Below are 16,480 nucleotides of genomic sequence, written 5' to 3'. Positions count from 1 at the left end.
GGAAAATAGTGGGGATGGAGATGTTTTATTTCCACTTGGCAGTCCTAAACCAACCAATCTCCTTCCTTCTGCCTTTCCCTTCCTATCTCTCTTCTTTGATTTAGGGATCACTCTGTATGTAGCCCAAGCTGTACTGAAACTCACTGTGCATCCCAAGTTGTCCTCAGACTTATGATCTTCCTGTCTCAGCCTCCTCAAAACTAGGATTACAGCTATGTGCTACCATCTCTACCCATTTCTCTGTTAATCAATATTCCTATGCCCCCTTCTATTTCTTGTTTTATGCATTAATTTAATAGAAAAAATTGTATATTTATAATGTATTCATATGTAACATGAAGTTTGCTTATATAATGCTCTCTTCTTTTGAGACAGAGTTTCAATGTTGTCAAATTTGCAGGTCCTTCTGCTTCTACATACCAAGAGTTAAAATTACAGGCATGAACCACCAAGCTAACATAATACTTTTATTTTAATATTATTTTACTAGTTTCATGGTAATCTATAAGTGATCCACAGTAAGCTCATTATACTATTAGACATTTTGGTTATGTCTTAACTATGTTTTTCTGTATTTGTATAAGACCTTTTATATAAGACTTTTTCCTGAAAGTATTTGCCCCAAAATGGAATCATGGAGTCAAAAATTCTAGCATTTTACTATTGAGTTAACAGAGCTTGTTTAAGACAGAGACTGACAAATATTCAGATGCTTTGAAAAGTGAATGAAGGATTATAATGAAGACCCATAGCAGCTTGAGAAATTGTTTTCATTCTTATTCTAAAAGCTCGGCATCATGGGTAATTTGTTCATCTTTAAAGCAGAGACAAGCCAAACCGATATTTTCTTTATCCAGTTGCTTGTTATGTAACATTTCCCTAAATTTTTTGTTTTTCTTTTTGTATTTCACATCCCCCTCTGCCATATAAAGACTGTGGTATCTTACAGGGGGTAGTACCTTTTGGGGCCATAAAGCATATATCCCCAGAACAAAATTGAAGTCTGGCTTCTGGGCAAAAATTCTACCTCTGAACCATGACTTGGTACTTTAGAAATACCTAAGTATGAAATGTTAAGTTTGTTTCCATAATGAATAAATACTGTTTATTCATTTTCCATTCTCAGCCTAAAACTTAAGTGATAACAGATTATAACATACTTTTCATCCATTTTGTGTTGGTAGCTATAGTCTTATACCCATTTCACAGCCATGTCTGTGCTTGTTTTACACTAACGTGGCATGAAGTTGCCCAAAGGCATTAAGTGCATGAGCAATACCCATTACTGCTGGTTATAGGGTTTATCTATATTCTGGGAACTAGAGATGCAGTTAAGTGGCCTGATGTAAGTGTTGATATCTGATTTTGGGTCCTCTGCAGGAACAGTATGAGCTCTCAACTGTTGAACCACTTCTCTAGCCCCCATTATTTGTTTTTTAAATTAATTTTTATTATTTTTATATTTGTGTGTGCGTGTGTGTGTGTGTGTGTGTGTGTGTGTGTGTGTGTGTGTGTGTGTTCAATGCTTTCAGGCCAAAATAGAGTCAGATCCTGTGGAGCTGGAGTTAACAGGCAGTTATCAGCCAACCAGTGTGAGTGCTAGGAACTTAATTTGGCTCTTCTACAATAGTAGTATATGCTTTTAACAGCTAAACCATATCTCCAGCCAAGCTCCTTCCCACTTTAGTTTCTTTCTTTCTTTCCTTCCTTCCTTTCTTTTTTCTTTCTCTCTCTCTCTCTCTTTTTTTTTTTTGCTGTATTTTGAAAAATTTATTTATTTTATGATAAATGCACCGCCGCATGCCTGGTGCTATGGATCCCCTGGAACTGGAGTTACAGACAATTATGAACTGCTATATGGGTACTGGGAATTGAATCTGGGTCCTTTACAGGAGCAGCCAGTGCTCTTAACTGCTGAGCCATCTTTCTTTCCAGCGCTCCCTTCCCCCAATTTCAGTTTCTTAACAGAATATGTTTGGAAGATCTTTCTTTTGGGGTGGGGGATGTTGAGACAGGGATTCTCTGTGTAGCCCTGGCTGTCCTGAACTCAGTTTGTAAATCAGGCTGGCCACAAACTCATAGAGGCCCTTCTGCCTCTGCCTCCTTGAGTGCTGGGATTATAGGGCCGTGTGTCACCTGACACCTGGCTAGATCTTTTTTCTTTTTTTCTCTAAATCCAAAGGTAAGTGATGTAAGTATAAGAACGTTCCAGTTTCAGATTGGAGACCTATCTAAAAACAAAAGAAATGGTTTTATTAGTTTATATATTAGAAATTGTATATATTTGATTTATGTAACTTGTTTGAACTTTAACCAGAATATTGGCTAAGGTTTCATCTGCACATAAAAACTCCTGTGGATTATGTTTTGAAGCTAAAGAGTATACTTTTGTTTGTGTCCCTTTGACTCTTATTTGATGATAGATTTGTTATAGCCATATACAGCCATAAGGATGAAGCTGATGTGTACAGGACTTTTCAGCAAACTGTTTGTGCCTTGACCATGGTTTTGAATAATGTTGTGCTTTGGATTTATGACAGTTCTATTTGGTTTTTGGGTTGCTGTGGTTTGAGTTCATGTGTTGGAATCTTTATCCTGTATGGCAATGCTGAGAGGCTGTCTTAGTTATTTTCCTGTTGATGTGAAAAAACACCACGACCAAGGAAACTTTTAAAAGTAAGCATTTAGTTAAGCTTATGGTTCCAGTGGGTTGGAGTGTATGATAGTAGTAGTCAGGAACAGCTGAGAGATCACGTCTCAAGCACAAGCAGGAGGCAGAGAACACACTGGAAATAGCATGAATCTTTTGAATACTCAAAACCCACTCTAATACTTCCTCTAGCAAGGCTCTACCTCTTAATCTTTCCCAAACATTTCTACCAACTGGGGATCAAGTATTCAAACATGAATGCCGGGCGTGGCAGCGCACGCCTGTAACCCCAGCACTCAGGAGGCAGAGGCAGGTGGATTGCTGTGAGTTCGAGGCCAGCCTGGTCTACAAAGTGAGTCCAGGACAGCCAGGGCTACACAGAGAGACCTGTCTCAAAACAAAAAGAAATCAAAACAAAAAAAAAAAATCAAACATGAGCCTGGGGGGGGGCTATTCTCATTCAAATCACTGCAGAGAGGCATCTAGTGATTTGTATTATTAAAGGTACTGCCCTCAGACAGGATTGGGATAGTTCTTATGGAATCATAGTTGGTTTTTGCAAGATTATATTATAAAAACATGAGCCTAGGTCTTGAAATCTCTCTGGGTTCTGGTCTTGTGACACTGAGCTCTTTTACATGCTCATGCTGTGATACAATCAAAGGATCACAACAGAACTGAGATGTCACCTTGCCTTTGAACATCCATAACTATGAACTAAAGAAACCTATTCTTTTTAAATTTATGAGCTTTTTGTTTAGTTTTGGTTTTTTGTTTGTTCTTAAATGTATGAGTGCTCTGTCTGCATGTATGCCTGCAGGCCAGAAGATGTCAGATCCCATCTGGTCATAACTGCTGAGAATTGAACTCAAGACCTCTAGAAGAGCAGCTAGTGCTCTTAATCACTGAGCCATCACCAGCCCAGAGACTTCTATTCTTTTTGTTTGTTTGTTTTTGTTTTGTTTTGTTTTGTTTAAACAAATGTGTGCCACCATGCCTAGCTGACTTTATAAAACACTTAGTCTCCATTATTTTGTTACAATAGTACAAAATAGACACAAAGTTAGATGGAGGTAGACTGTGACCAAATAGGAACTATATTTTAGTTTTTTAAGTAAACCTATCTTAGACTGGATATTTTTAGTTTCTCTAAATCACAGCTGTGAAATCTAGAGAGTAAAAATAGAAAAAAGCAGGAATAAGAGTCTCTTGATTTTCTTCAGTTTTTATGTTCAAAGCTGGACTAGATTAAGGACGGCCTGACTGCCTCCTTCCTTCTCTCCTTCCTTCTTACCTTCTTTACTTTTTCCTCTCATCCTCTGCTTCCTCCTCTGTTTTTTCTTCTCTCCTTTTCCCTTTTCTATGTTTGTGTCAGTTTTTTTCTAAACTGAGTCCCGTAGCCCCAATTCTTCTGGATCTCAAAAAACCAGGCTTAGTAAAAGCTACTTCTATTTCACTGCACAGTATAAACAGCAGTAGCAGGAACAGCCAAGTTATTTCTAGCCAATAGCAGAAAGCTCCATAGCTTTCAAATTCACTACATAGCTAAAGATGACCTTCAACTTATGATCCTCTGCCTCCCAAGTGTTAGAATTATATAAAAGATGTGCTCTACCATATCTAGGTGAGCAATAACTTCTCAGTGAAGTAGTTCAGAGATGGCCAGGTGTGATGGTACCTTTTATGATTTAATAAAGTCGGTTAGATAAGGTAATAAGATAGTAAGGTGCCAGGCAGCAGGTATGTTGTAGAGGAGTTTATTAAATGAGCATGGGGAGAGAAGGAAAGAGGGGAGGGATACTCCAGAGAGGGAGACAGACAGGAAGAGTAAGAAGAGAAAGGAGAGGGGGGGAGTAAAGAGGGCGAGTAGAAGAGAGAGCGCGAAGAGAGAAGGGGCCACATGGACAGTTTGTCCTTTTATATGGCCCTGGGAAGGGCCACGCCCCGTGGCAGGTAAGCAGTGACATCACAAATAGGCAGACTGAAGCAGAGTTCTAACATTACCTGCTTACAATCTCAATGCAAGTCCAGTATGACCTACAAACACATAAAAAAAAAATAGAAAAAGCAAAGCAAAGCTATTCTAGTCTTCAGAAGGTAGAGGCAAGAGAATCCTGAATTCAAAGTCAGCTGGATCTCAAAAAACCAACTGGATGCCAGGCGTGGTGTCACACACCCTTAATCCCAGCACTCGGGAGGCAGAGGCAGGTGGGTCGCTGTGAGTTCGAGGCCAACCTGGTCTACAAAGCCAGTCCAGGACAGTCAAGGCTACACAGAGAGACCCTGTCTCAGGGAAAAAAAACAAACCCAACTGGAAAAAATGTATGATTTGTGGAATCACCAAATCAAGGTATTTGATGTGCTCTATCATATGTATGATTTGAATGTTTCTGCCATGGGGTCTCTACAGTGATTGAAGATTTTATCCCACAAGATGGCAGTGTTAAAAAGTGTTATGGAACCGTTATGAAGTAAGACCTAGTGGAAGGTGTTTAGTTCTTAGGACTGAAGCTTGTTTTAAAAGAAATATGCCTGGCCCCACCTAGCTGTTTCTGCTATTGGCTAGAAGTAACTTGGCTGTTCCTGCTATTGCTGTTTATACTGTGCAGTGAAATAGAAGTAGCTTTTACTAATCCTGCATCATACCATTTAGGCTTTAAACAGGAAAAACCTGTATGAAGTAGCTCATCTCAGGTTATTTCATTATGGTAAGAATTAGACTAATGACTCCCAATTTCTTGGTGTGTGTGAATGTGGGCATGCATGTGGAGGTCACATTTTGGTGTCAGTCCTCACCTACATTGAGACAGGGTCTCTTTATTGTTCACTACTGCTTATGCCAGGCTAACTGACCCTCCAAGCTTCCAGAAATTCTGTTCCCATCTCTCATCTCCCAGTGTGGCCACACTGAGATTACAGACATGTGGTGCTCTGCCCAGCTTTGAGTTTGAAATGGGTTCTTTGGTTCCAAACTTAGGTCATCAGACTTGTGTGGCACATTATCCACTGAGCCATCTCACTAGCCCTATGCTTTCCCTTTCTTATTTGAGGTAATAACATTTAAAATTTTAATAATTTTCAAGTACACACAGTTATTTTTAATATATTAGTTTATTCTTGTTACATCTCAATGGTTATCCCATCCCTTGTATCCTCCCATTCCTCCCTCCCGCTTTCCCCTTACTCCCCTCCCCTATGACTGTGACTGAGGGGGACCTCCTCCCCCTGTATATGCTCATAGGGTATCAAGTCTCTTCTTGGTAGCCTGCTATCCTTCCTCTGGGTGCCACCAGGCCTCCCCATCCAGGGGATGTGGTCAGATACACACAGTGTTATTAACTATTGTCACCACATTATCCAATGGGACTCTTAAACTTATTCCTCCTAATTAGAATTGAGTGACCTTTGACCAACATCATCTCAGTTTCCATACTTTCCAATCTCTGGTAATTACCACTTTTCTCTTTCTCTGAGTCTGACCTTTTAAGATTTCATTTAAGAGAGTTGTGTGGTCCTTGGCTTTCTGTGATTGTCTTATTTCACTTGATATATCTTCTACTTCCATGAATGTTGCCACAAACAAAATTTAATGGCCAAGTGGTATTTTTTCTGTTGTTGCACATTCTTTTTTCATTTATTTATTTAATCTCTTTAAGCAATCAATTTTTGTTATTTATGCATGTGCTAATGGACATGGTTCACATTTATATTGCTCACATATTTCTTTGTTTTGATTGATGATTGGAATGGGACTTGAATTAATGCAGGCCAGACAAATGGTCTTCTACTGAGCTACCCTCCTGCAATAATGCAGTGGGGAACATGGGGATTCAGTTATCTCTTTGACATGCTATTTTTTTATCCTTTGGAAATATACCCTGTTGGTGTACTTTTAAAACTATTGTAATTTATTGTTATTTCTTACTGTATCTTTCTCCCTTCTCCACCCCAATCCCTTCCAACACCCCACCACCAGGTAGGAGAGAAAGAAGGTGAGCGGGGAGAGGGGGGCGTGGTTTTCCTGAGCTGCTTCCTGCTGTCCAGGGTCCTTGGGTTCTTCGGGGCGAGTCCAGTCCTCCTTTCAGGACGTCTCCAAGTTCTCGTCCTACTGCATCAGCAGCAAGGGGAAGCACCAGCAGCCCTCTTCATTCTTGGATGCCCCCCCCCCCGCCCTCTCTCTCTCTCTCTCTCCCTCCCTCTCTCTCTCTCTCTCTCTGTCATTTATTCACACTGGCAAAGACCATGGCCCCTGCACTTCCCAGCTGACAAGCATCATGCGTCCTCTCATGAGACAGTTATCAGTTGTGGAAAACCTGGAACAGACCCCATATCCCATACCTGAAATGAAAGCAAAAACATGTTTACATGTCATAAACCAAAACTTTGAGGAACTTCCATTGCTGTTGTCTAATTTAAAATTGCTAAAAGTATACAAGGTTTTCTCTGTATCCTTGTGAGCATTGTTCATCTTAAAAAAAAAATAGCTATTCTGACAGATGTGAGGGAATAACGCCTTATGTTTTTGCTTTGTATTTCCCTGTTGATTAGTGATAATTACTATTTTGTCATATATTATTGTTTATTTATGTATTGAGAAATTTCAGGTTCTTTGCTTACTTTTTTTAACTATCAAGTGATTTGCACTTCCTACTATATTTTAGTTTTTGTTTTATCATTAGATATGTTTTAAAAATTCCATTCCATAGATTTTTTTCTTCAGTTAGGTGATTGTGGCATACTGATTTTATACTTTTAAAGATATTAACTGAAAAAAGATAAAGATATTAACTGTCTACTCTTTTCCTATTGGAGTATGTGTTTATTTTTACTCAATATCTGTTTTTATTACTATATATTTGATTTTATTTAAAATCATATAATGTAATGTCTCTGCATTCTTTTTTGCATAATATTGCTTAGGCTTTTTTTCCTACAAAATTTAGAATTTCTCTATTTTTGTGAAAAGTGACATTGGAATTCTAATAGAAATCAAACTTAAATTGGTAGATTGCTCAGTATCATTCATATATATATATATATATATATATATATATATATATATATATATATATATTTTTGTTTTTCAAGGTTTTTCTGTGTAACAACCTTGGCTGTCCTGGAACTCACTCTACAGACCAGGCTGGCTTTGAACTTAGTGATCCACCTTCCTCTGCCTCCCTAGTATTAAGGGCGAATGCCACAACCACCTTTCATTTTAAGAGTATTCTTTCAGTAGGGTATCTGTCTTTCAGTTTTAAGTGTACTATCTTTCTTTGGCTAAATTTATTCCTAGTTTTATTTTTTGGAATAAATAAAGCTTTTGTAAATGGAGCTTTTGTAAATGTAATTGTTTCCTTGATTTCTTTAGATAATCTGTTGTTATCATATAGAAATGGTACTTTTTTAAAATTTATTTTTAATATTTTTAATCATATGTGTGTTTATGGATATGGGTATGATGAGTGCAGGCACCCCCAGAACCCAGAGGTGTTAGATCTTTCTATAGCTGGAATTACTGATGGTTATGAGCAGCCTAATTTGGGTGCTAGGAATTTGGATGCTACTTGAATCCTCTGTAATAACAGTATATGTTCTTCAACTATTGAACTGTCTTTCTAGACATTTAAATAGTACTGATTTTAGTGAGGTTGGTTTTTGTTATTGTTTTGTTTTGCTTTTTTTTTGAGGCAGGATCTCATTAGATAGCTCAGGATAGCCTTGAACTCATAGCAGTCCTGCCTCAGCCTCCCAAGTGCCTCAACTATAGTCACATACCACCATGTTTGCCTCTGATTTTTGTATATTGATTGTTACTTGTAATTAAAAAATAATTACAACAGATATTGGTCTGTAATTGTCTTTTTGTGTAGCACTTTTTTCTTTCTGTGCCCCTATGTGTGTGTGTATGCGCGCATGCCTTCGCATGCAAAGGTCAGACGTCATTGTCCATTATGGTTCTCTAATTACTCTACATCTTACTTTTTGAGACCGGAGTTTTCATTGGTATGTAGCCTGCTGATTTGACTAAGCTGGCTGGTCAGTGAGCTTAAGGGATCCTATTGTTTCTGCCTCCCTACTGAAAGGATTACAAATATTTGCTATTACACTCAATTTTAAAAATGAGTTCTAGGAATTGACCTCAGATCCACATGCTTGTTGAGCAACTACTCTATTGACTGAGGTGTCTTCCCCAGTGTCTTTGTCTGGATTTCTCTTTTTGAAAACTAGGATAATGCTGGCCTTTTAAAATGAGTTGATAACTATCCATTTCTTGTCATTTTTGGGGGAAGAGTCTGAGGTGATGTTTGTTCCTCTTTAAATGTTTGGTTTTTTTTTTTTCATCAGTGAAGTTCTTAGGTCCTAGATCTCTCTTTGGTGGGAGATGTCTTATTACTGATGAAATCTTCCTTATTTTTGTTATGCTGTTGCTTTCTTTCCCTTTAATTTATTTTCCTTCCCCGTTAAGTTTCCCTTCTCCCTTTGCTTTTCTCCCCTTCTCTCGTGTTTTTTGTTCTTCTTCCTTATTCCATCTTTATATTGACACAAGCTGGCTTGGAACTCCTAGGCACCTTGGGTCCTCCTGTTTTTTGTGTCCCAAGTAGCTGTAACCATACTCTGTTCAGGTTTTGTTTCTCATGATTTTGTACATTTCTAGATTTGTTTTCCCCTTTTCTTCTTTGTATGCAATTATTCATCTTAATATCTTAAGATTGTTTCTATTTCTGTGATTTCATTTGTAATGTTATATATTTTGGATGTGATATGATTTTCTTTGTACCAATGCTGGACTTTAATTTGTTCTTTTTTTTTTAACTTCCTTTAGATAATGATATTAGGCCATTTATTTGACAACTTTGTCTTTTTTTTTTTGAGACAAGGTTTCTCTGTGTAGCCTTGGCTGTCCTTTGTAGACCAGGCTGACCTTGAACTCACAGCGATCCTCCTGCCTCTGCCTCCAATTAGTGGGATTAAAGGCGTGCACCACCATGCCCAGCCAACATCTTTGTCTTTTAATACGCTCATTTATTGCTGTAAATCTCCCTCCTCCTGGAAGTGATTTTCATGTAGTTTGTAAATTTGGCATATTACATTTCAAGGTATTTTAAGTATCCCTTTTAATCTCTTCTCAATTTATTTGCTGGTTATTTTAAGCATGTTTAATTTGCACATATTTGTTTTATGAATTTCATTTTCCATTTTCAGCTTTCATACTCTGTATCCAGAAAAAATATTTTATATAATTTCAGTGTGTTTATATTTGTTGCTTTGTTTGGGGACTAATATAAGCTTTATTCTGGAGAATATTCCATCTGAACTTCACAGTTCTGTTCTGTTGCTGTTGGATGATAGGACCATTTGATATAAGGTATAACTGAAGTCTAGTATTTATTAATTTTCTGCCTAGATTATGTCCATTTTTAAGTGATATCAAAGTACTCTGATATTAACATATAGTCTTTCTCTTTTGATATTTGTGTTTACATTATATATTTATGTGCTCCAATTTTGAGTGCATATGTAGCTAAATCTATTACAGCTATATCTCTTGATGATATAGTCTTTTTTCATCATATAATGACCTTCTTTGCCTTGTTTTACAGTTTTTTATTTAAACTCTATCTGATATAACTATAGATACTTGTTGTATTATGGTTTGTTTGGGATGGTATCTATTTTAATTTAAATATTTTTTTAAGTTGAGTGTTTTTTATTGTTGTTGGTTTGTTTTTGTGTTTGTTTTTCAAGACAGGGTTTCTCTGTGTAACATCCCTGGCTGTCCTGGACTCACTTTATAGACCAGGTTGGCCATCAACTCACAGCAATCTGCCTGCCTCCTGTATACTGGGATTACAGGCATATTGAGTCTTTTGAGGTAGTATCTTACATATTATATTTATGGGTCTTGTTATTTTTATGGCCATTCCTGGGGATTGAGTCTGGGGCATTGTGCATGTTAGGCAAGTTCTCTACCACTGACTTACATCCGCAGTCCTGGACTTGTTTTTCATAAATCTATTTAGCCACTGTATGTTTTGATTAGAGGTGTGTGTGTGTGTGTGTGTGTGTGTGTGTGTGTGTGTGTGTGTGTATAACCCAGAGTTTCCATCATGCTAAGCATGATCTTAACTACCTACATGCTAAGTAGGCACTGAACTATATCTCCAGCTGCTAGTTGGGTAATTTACATTTATATTCAGTATAATTATTGAAAGGGAAGAGGAACTCCTACTACTATTTTGTTAAATGCTTTCTGGGTATTTTGTAGTCTCTTCCTCACTTTTTTTTCTCTTGTCATTTTTTTGATAAGGTGATCTCATTAGTATGCTTTAATTTCTTTTATCCTTTGTGTATCTACTGTAGGTTTTGACTTTATGTTTATCATGAAGCTTTCTCTAAAACCTCTTGTAGTTATAACAGGTTATGATAAAGTGATAACAACTTATGATTGCACAAAAACCTAGATTTTTACTTCTACATTTTTTGCTCCCATTTTTATTTTGTTTTTTAATGTTGCAATGTAAACTTTTGGTACTGTATAGTTTTTAACACATTGTGGCTATTATTGTTGTTGTTGTTGTTTCAAGACATGGTTTCTTTGTGTAGCCCTGGCTGTCCTGGAATTCTCTTTTAGACCTGGCTGGCCTTAAATTTATGGAGATCTGCCTGCCTCTGTCTCCTGAGCACTGGGATTAAAGGCATGCACCACCATCACCCAGCTGTGGTTATTATTTTTAATAGTATACTACCACTACTCAGAAGTTACTGTGATCACTGGTGTTAATGTGATGATAAACGTCTGAAATCCCAGCATTCATTATCTGGATGTGGGAGAGGTGGAAAGAGGAGAATCACTTGTAGTGCAATCATCCTCAAGCACACATTGCAGTGGCAGAGGTGGAAGGAGAGAACTAACCTGCAAAAGTTATCCTTTTGTCTCCACACGTGTGTCATGAAACCCAGGTGCTTCATGATAAACACAAAGTCACAACTTATAGTAGATACAAAAAGGATAAGAAATAAGGGTTTAAATCACATTGATAAAGATCATCTTATCACAAAAAATGACACCAACCCAGAAGAAGCAGAAGTAGGAGGAGGAGGAGTGAGGAAGACTACAAGAGAAGAGACTACAAGACACCCAGAAAACAATTAACAAAATAGTGGGAGGTCCTTACCTTTCAATAATTACACTAAATGTAAGTGTAAATTACTCAACCAGAGGCTGGAAGTGTGATTTAGTGCCTACTTAGCTCACAGTTAAATAGATGTGTATGTGTGAATAATAAATAATAGTGGAAAAATATAACTAAAACCCTCAATGTAGCAGCTTTGCTGTAACAAGAGCCCTTACATTACCTAATAATTCTCTATCCTTCATCACCACCGCTTCAGCCTTGCCAAAGAAACATATGCATGTCCAGGGCAGTGGGGAGTATATTCTTAACATCTCCCAATATAGCCTCTAGTCAGCTGAGCTCTGCTCTGAGCAGTGTATATGTTATTCTCAGGTAAGAATGAGCTTTTATGCTGAGAGTTCTGTTTAAAAATGTTTTGTTTTCTGTGATTTTGTTGGTGTACTGATTTTTTTTCCAGGACTGCTATTTTAAATCACCATACATTGCTTGGCTTGAAGAAAAAAAAAATGTGTGGTTTCATGATTATGGAGGCCTGGAGTCCAAAATAAAGATGATGGTACTATCAGGTTCCTTCTGAAGATGCTAAAGAAGTTCTGTACCAGGCCTTTCTACTGGTGTCTAGTATTGGAGTTGTGTCATCATAACTCAAATCTTAATATGGTATTATTCTTGTGTGTATATATGCCACCACATTTACCCAACCCATTTTTTGGAGACAGTTTTACACTGTAGCCCAGGATGGCCTTGAATCTGTGGCAGTTATTTTTGTTCAGCCTCCCAGTGTTGGAGTTACATAGAAACAGGGATGAGCTACCTCACCAGGCTCACATTTAGCCTTTTTATAGAGATCTGAATCATACTGACTTTGATTCCCCACCCTGTTCCCATATTCTAGCTAATTATATCTGTAGTGATCTTATTTCTAATAATACGTAATAAATATATATTTATATATGCAGATGTAAACATACATTATTTCCAATAAGATCATATTTACAACTACTAAGGAATAGCATTTCAACACAGTATTAAGCCAACACAATTTAACCCATACTAGTTGATTGGTAGACTGTTTAGGAAGATATGCAACAAACTAATCTAGTGGTTTGAATAACACATCTGTCTCAGAAGTGCAAATATTCAATTGTTTGGTTCCTTGTTGGTGACCGTGGGGGTGGTTATGGAACTTTTAGGTCCTGTAGCCTTGCTTGAGGGTTAAAAACTGTGCCCCACTGAATTTGTTTTCTCTGCTTTGTGTTTGTGATTGAAGATCTCTCTTAGCTTCCTACTCTAGCTACATATGGCCATGCTTAACCACCATGATGGACTTATCCCTCTGGGGAGAACCATAAGCCAAAATAAACTCTTCTGTAAGTTGCTTTTTATGGTGTTTTTCCTAGCAACAGAAAATTAACTAATACAAATATACAGCAGAACAGTACTCCACTTCTTCTCCTATTCCTATTCCTATATATGAGTGCCTTTATAACCTAGCAGATATCTGCTTCCTAAGTGCTGGGATTACTCAAAGTTATTTTGATTTGCATTTTCCTAAGTGTTATGCATGATGAACATTTTTTCCTCAAAACAGGGTTTCTCTGTGTAGCCCTGGCTGTCCTGGACTCACTTTGTAGACCAGGCTGGCCTCGAACTCACAGAGATCCTCTTGCCTCTGCCTACCGAGTGCTGGGATTAAAGGTGTGCGCCACTACCGCCCAATGAACATTGTTGAGATTTTTTTTTAGCTCCTTTTTTCTTTTGAAAATTCCCTGTTCAGATCATAGGAACATTTTTTTTCAACATATTATTATTGATTCATTGAGGATTTCATATATACCCTTATCACCACATTCGCTTCCCAGTCTTCCCTGTCCACCTCCCTACCCTTGTGACCTCCTTCCCATCCCCTACCCCAAAATCAAATCTGTGTTATATACTCGCTGGAGCATGGTCAAATACTCAGTGGCCTGCCCCGTAAATAGAACTGATTCCTTCTCTTCCCGCACCCCTGCTAAAAGCCATCTATTGTAGAGAGTGACGACATGTCAGTATCCTATCAGTTTTTAAGAGTTTTAGTTGGCTTCCTGCTTAGGCTCTTACTATTTTAGAGAGTAGGGTGGGGTGAAAGTAAGGGTTGTCACAGAATAACTGTATGCCTGCAGTCATCAATATCATTGCCAAAGTAGCTTATTTGCTTTTTATGATCTGTGGGAGCATGGATCATGGGCTCCCACGTGGTTTCCGGAACAGATTATGAACAAGGCATCTGGGATCATGGACATCAACATGCCTTCAGGCCACAGCATAGACTAGACATCTGCCTAGCCTTTGGTTGTAAGATGGGCCATGACATCAACTCAGACCTAGACATGGCCCTTGGTGGCATCACAGGTCTGGATGTCACCATGGCCTTAGTCACCCACATTAAATTTATTTTTATTTTTAGCTTTATGAAGTCTCATTTGTCAATTGTTTCCCTTAACTTTTGAACAAGTGGAGTCCTATTCAGAAAGTCCTTTCCTACACCAGTATAATGTAGGGTACTACCTGTGTTTCTCTAGCAGTTTCAGTATTTCAAGTTTTACCTTTAGATGTTTGATACATGACTGCCTAAACATGATCTGAACAAAATAACAGTAGACATGCTAACATGGTTGGAAGAAAGCTCATGAAACCTCAATTCTAGACAAAGAACTACAGTCAACTAAGGAATTCTGAGAGTGGAAGAAATAGTCTTCCCCAGGGAAGAGCATACCAATTAGGTTATCCAATACCAAATGCTCAGCCCTGAAAACATATACACAAGTTACATCATACAGACTGAATAAGTTGTGTGTGTGTGTGTGTGTGTGTATATATACCATTAATTTGAAAGAGAGTAAGGTGGGGAGTACATGGGAGGATTTTTGGGGAATAAAGGAAAGGGGAATGATGTGATTATAGTCTCAAAAAATGAAATTATTTTTTATTCTATGATAACTCCATACTTTTGTACAATGTGTTTAAATCAAATCCACCCTCATTCCTTCTGATTCCACTCCTTCCAGACCAAGATTGTCAGAGGAATGTGTCCCTCACAACTTTATCTATTCTTAAAAAAAAAAAAAAACCCAAGTCTCTTTCATTAATACTTCCAATATATACATGGGCTTAGGGGCCTCCACTGGAATATCAGTCAACTTATGAAGAAGACTAACTCTCCCTTCTCCAGGAGCCATTAACTGCAATAGCTCCTCAGCTTGGAGTGGAATAGAGACCTGAAGCTGTAACTGATTTGAAAGCTTCCCTACTGGATAACTTTTATAACATGGTAAGGTTCTTGCCAGGGAAGAATTGTCATCAATAGTCTTACCCAGATGTGAGTAAATTTTAAATATAATTCTCTCTTCTGAAATTCTCAGATTTTTTACCTTCATTCCATGTCTTCCCCTTAGAGAAAGTATCTTGACATTGTAATCACTTGGTCCTAATACACCAGACTCTGGTTTCGTGGAATATGACTTCTACAGGACTTTTTAATTTGCTATTCCCTTATGCATAAAAGTGTGTCTGCAGGGACAAATAATTTACTGCTTAACTTACATCTCTCAAATACAATTTTGTATATATCCTTCATATGACTAGCAGATGCAAATTGACAGATTATCTCCTCACCCCCCCCCCCGATATTATTGGCTCTTTCCTTTGCTTGATTTTCCCCTTAGTACTTAGTTCTAGGGTATAGTATGCCATGGTGTGTTAGGGATAGCCCTAATTTATTGAGAGGACGTAACATACTAATTTTTAGAATCATTTAACAAGCCACAACAGGGTCTTGCTTATCCCAAATTGGCTTATACAACATGATTAGCCTACTTACTAATAGCATGCTGTGTATTTCATTTTAATTGTTTACCCTAGAATGTAAGTTCGAAGGGTAGAAATTTTTCTGCTGTTCTTTACCTATCCCTAGTACCTAGAACAATGCTTGGCAAATAGCATCCCAATACTGCTTGCATGAATGAAACATTGTTTTAAAACTAATAAAATATGCCTAAACATGAAGGGATGAGTCTTGCTGCCTCATGGAGAGTGTATTAGGACAAATGTCACTGAAGTTGCTGTGTACTTGAAAATATGCTTATAAAATTGCTGTTGACAACTATAGAAATCTAAGTGTAGAAATTTGAAAGTTTCTCTGAAACATGTTTTATTCTCTCCCAGGGAAAAGAGTAAATTTCCTTAAAATTACCATTTCTCCTTGAAATAAAATTCAGTTTTATTTCCTCTTTCAATTAAGACTAAGTTTCTACACTCAAGGAACTTATAGTATGTTTTTTGTTTGTTTGATTGCTTTGTTTTTTGAAAAAGATTCTCACTATGTAGTGTGGGCTAGCCTGGAATGTGTTGTGTGTCACAGCCTCAAACTCACAGAGATCCACCTACCTCTGCCTCCCAAGTGCTGGGATTATAGGTGTGTGCCACCACACCTGGCAGGATAAAAGGATGGAAAAGGGTATTCCAAGTTGTCTTAGCTGGGGTTTCTATTGTTGCAAAGAGACACTATGATTGCAGTAATTCTTATAAAGGAAAATATTTAATTGGGGCTGGCTCACAGTTTCAGAGGTTCAGTCCATTATCATCATGGCGGGAAGCACGGCAGTGTGCAGGCAGACATGGTGCTGGAGAAGGAGCTGAGAGAGCTTCTACATCT

This window comes from Acomys minous, assembly GCF_964271855.1.
Source record: "Acomys minous genome assembly, chromosome: 7".
NCBI classification, from domain to species: domain Eukaryota; kingdom Metazoa; phylum Chordata; class Mammalia; order Rodentia; family Muridae; genus Acomys; species Acomys minous.
The sequence above is the reverse complement of the archived record's forward strand: the minus strand, read 5'-3'. Positions refer to the sequence as shown.